This window comes from Chiloscyllium plagiosum, chromosome 24, assembly GCF_004010195.1.
Source record: "Chiloscyllium plagiosum isolate BGI_BamShark_2017 chromosome 24, ASM401019v2, whole genome shotgun sequence".
NCBI lineage: Eukaryota > Metazoa > Chordata > Chondrichthyes > Orectolobiformes > Hemiscylliidae > Chiloscyllium > Chiloscyllium plagiosum.
Genome location: NC_057733.1, coordinates 3,157,695 through 3,161,848, shown reverse-complemented (window position 1 = coordinate 3,161,848; position 4,154 = coordinate 3,157,695).

The following is a 4,154-nucleotide window of genomic DNA, read 5'->3' as shown; positions in this document are numbered from 1 at the left end:
GGTCTCTTTGTTCAGCAACACTCCCTAGGACCTTACCATTAAGTGTATAAGTCCTGCTAAGATTTGCTTTCCCAAAATGCAGCACCTCGCATTTATCTGAATTAAACTCTATTTGCCACTTCTCAGCCCATTGGCCCATCTGGTCCAGATTCTGTTGTAATCTGAGGTAACCCTCTTCGCTGTCCACTACACCTCCAATTTTGGTGTCATCTGCAAACTTACTAACTATACCTCTTATGCTCGCATCCAAATCATTTATGTAAATGACAAAAAGTAGAGGGCCCAGCACTGATCCTTGTGGCACTCCACTGGTCACAGGCCTCCAGTCTGAAAAACAACCCTCCACCATCACCCTCTGACTTCTACCTTTGAGCCAGTTCTTTATCCAAATGCTAGTTCTCCCTGTATTCCATGAGATCTAACCTTGCTAATCAGTCTCCCATGGGGAACCGTGTTGTACGCCTTACTGAAGTCCATATAGTGCACATCTACTGCTCTGCCCTCATCAATCTTCTTTGTTACTTCTTCAAAAAACTCAATCAAGTTTGTGGGACATGATTTCCCACGCACAAAACCATGTTGACTATCCCAAATCAGTCCTTGCCTTTCCAAATACATGTACATCCTGTCCCTCAGGATTCCCTCCAACTTGCCCACCACCGACACCAGGCTCACTGGTCTATAGTTCCCTGACTTGTCCTTACCAACTTTCTTAAACAGTGGCACCACGTTAGCCAATCTCCAGTCTTCCGGCACCTCACCTGTGACTATCGATGATACAAATATCTCAGCAAGAGGCCCAGCAATCACTTCTCTAGCTTCCCACAGAGTTCTCGGGTACACCTGATCAGGTCCTGGGGATTTATCCACCTTTACCCGTTTCAAGACATCCAGCACTTCCTCCTCTGTAATCTGGACATTTTGCAAGATGTCACCATCTATTTCCCTACAGTCTATATCTTCCATATCCTCTTCCACAGAAAATACCGACGCAAAATATTCATTTAGTATCTCCCTCATTTTCTGTGGCTTCACACAAAGGCCTCCTTGCTGATCTTTGAGGGGCCCTATTCTCTCCCTCGTTACCCTTTTGTCCTTAATATATTTGTAAAAACCCTTTGGACTCTCCTTAATTCTATTTGCCAAAGCTACCTCATGTCCCCTTTTTGCCCTCCTGATTTCCCTCTTAAGTATACTCCTACTGCCTTTATACTCTTCTAAGGATTCACTCGAACTATCCTGTCTATACCTGACATATGCTTCCTTCTTTTTCTTAACCAAACCCTCAATTTCTTAAGAAAAAGAAGGAAGCATATGTCAGGTATACCATTTGAGTAGGATTACAACCTCCATTGATGTAATAAGCTGCCTTTCCTGTGCAGCGCCCCACAGCATCCCTCAGTGAAACATTCGGTCATGTGGCTTCAGGGTATCCACACTTTCACCCCTTTCAGGAGGAAGTCACCAGATGGGAACCAAGAGCAGCACACTGCCCTCTTTAGGCCAGAGGCAACACTGCAAAAGCACATTCTAGTTCTGGAAGCTGGTCAGCTCAAGAGAGCAGTGCAAGTGGCTGTCTTACTAACCAAACCTTATTGAATACAACCCACCCCAAGGAACAAACCTGCAGCCTTGCTCAGCTACGCTCTTTGAAGAATTTATTTTTCTTTTTAAATAATGAGAACAGTGTGAAAACAATACACATAAAGAATACAAATACCATCACTTCAGAGACAATATAAATAATAATTGTGTAACTTGACAATTAAAACTACACAGATTGGTAGATACTGGGTCCTTAAAGGGAAAAGTAACTCTACAGGTAAGTACATTTGAAAAAAAGTTACCTGCAGAGACTCTTTCCCCATTAAGTTTCCGTCTGTTACAACAACCAAGTACTTTCTAAAGTGCTATTACATGTGTGTTAATATCAGGGAGTCCATCAGGGAACAACCCACTCAATGCAGGACAGTCTGTTCAAACACTCCTGAACAATGCAAGGAACAGAGCACAAACTGACCCCAAGTCAAAATATTTCCAAAACATTCAACATTCCTGCTCGTTATGTGAAGGATGCTAGTGTTAACCATCCCAGGCACCCAGTCACAGTATGAAATACTCCCAGGACACTTAGAACATGGAGTTACATACAGAGTAAAGCTCCCTCTACACCGTCCCCATCAAATACTTCCAGGACAGGAACAGCACAGGGTTACAGAGTAAAGCTCCCTCTACACCGTCCCCATCAAATACTTCCAGGACAAGGACAGCATGGTGTTAGATACAGAGTAAAGCTCCCTCTACACTGTCCCAATCAAACACTCCCAGGACGGGGACAGCACGGGGTTAGATAGAGTAAAGCTTTCTCTACATGGTCCCCATCAAACACTCCCAGGGCAGGGACAGCACAGGGCTAGATACAGAGTAAAGCTCTCTCTACACTGTACCCATCAAACACTCCCGGGACAGGGGCAGCACGGGATTAGATACACAGTAGAGTTCCCTCTACACTGTCCCCATCAAACACTCCCAGGACAGGGACAGCACTGGGTTAGATACAGAGTAAAGCTCTCTCTACACTGTCCCCCATCAAACACTCCCGGGACAGGGACAGCATTGGGTTAGATACAGAGTAGAGCTCCCTCTACACTGTCCCTACCAAACACTCCCAGGACAGGAACAGCACGGAGTTAGATAGAGAGTGAAGCTTCCTCTACAATATGACAGGGTTGGCTTTTGCTGGGATTAAACTGCCCAATACATGGCTCTTGACCCAGCAGCCAGTAACCACATCCTGCCCCAATTAACAGTGAGGATGAAACATCGGACTTTCTGAATGTGTATGACACAGACTCACCAGGCAATGTTTTCACCCTGAGCTGTAGAGAGCAAATTCCCAGGTCAATGCACTTAAGATTATCAACTTCTGATAAGCCTAAACACCCGTGGAAGAGTTCGCAAATGATATGGGAAAGGAAACATTCAATACAGGGTACATTCAAGGTCAGAACGCAACCTTTTCTGGGTCTTTAATAATTAATAAAGTTCTCAGTGTTTTTTAAAACATTACAGTTAGTGGTTGTGGTTTGTACACAGACTAACAGAATACAACAACAAAAAGCAGAACATCACTAGGACCTTAGCAACATAAGGATCTTAAATATTTGAACTAATTGTGAAGATCATTTACACAATAAAAACTCAAGTGGAGATGAACCATACTATGATGATGGAGGTGCTGTCTGGAGGGTTAATAACAACATTTTTTAAATGATTTCTAAAAGGCATTGAAAAGAAGAAACTTGCAGAGTGAGAATGACTGGTTTGCTCTTTCAAAGAGGCTGATTGGCTTCCCTTATGATTAATGTCCACTCAAGCTGCTAAAATACTCAATATTTTGTGTTTGTTTACAACATAACGTTGGTGAATGTAACGAACCAACCTTTAGAGAGATTAGAACATGCAGTAATGTACAACTGAATGCATTATCTATCAGACAGACTAAAAGATATCCTCCCTGCTTGACAGTTTTAATAGCTGGAAGATATGGTGTGGAGTCAGTGGTGTGTGAGAGGAGAAACAGGGGTCAGAGGTGACAGACAAACAGATAAACTGCTGGGTGTAAGCAGGGCTGGGAGCAGCAGTAAGGCTCACAGGAGGTACAGTGTGGACGCAAAGTGCACATGATGCAATGTGATATTCCTATACTACCATTAAACTGAGGCAACCTAGTAACAGCCTGTAGTACAAACGGTTTACCGAACTTCAGTAGTAAACACTCAATATTTAACATCGACATCAACCAGTGTTATAAATGGAGACATTCAATATATGAACAACAGTAATGTAACTGTGACAGGAATGGAGCTGTGGCAAACTCAACCAGTTCAAAATGTGACTTACACAACACATTTCAAATGTCACAGCCACCAGTCAGAGGAGTGTAGTGTCTGAGGAATGTAGATGGTGCAGAGAGGAAAAGAGGAGGACAGACTGGGAGCAACGCTGACTACTGTAACAATCTGACCAAGACAACCAGCGGAGATTGCTTTCCTATTGACACTCACACACTGACCCACTCCTTCACAGATACCCCCCTGTACAGGGGACACTCCCACACTGGAGGGCGGGGGGTCAGGGGAGAGAGACACCGG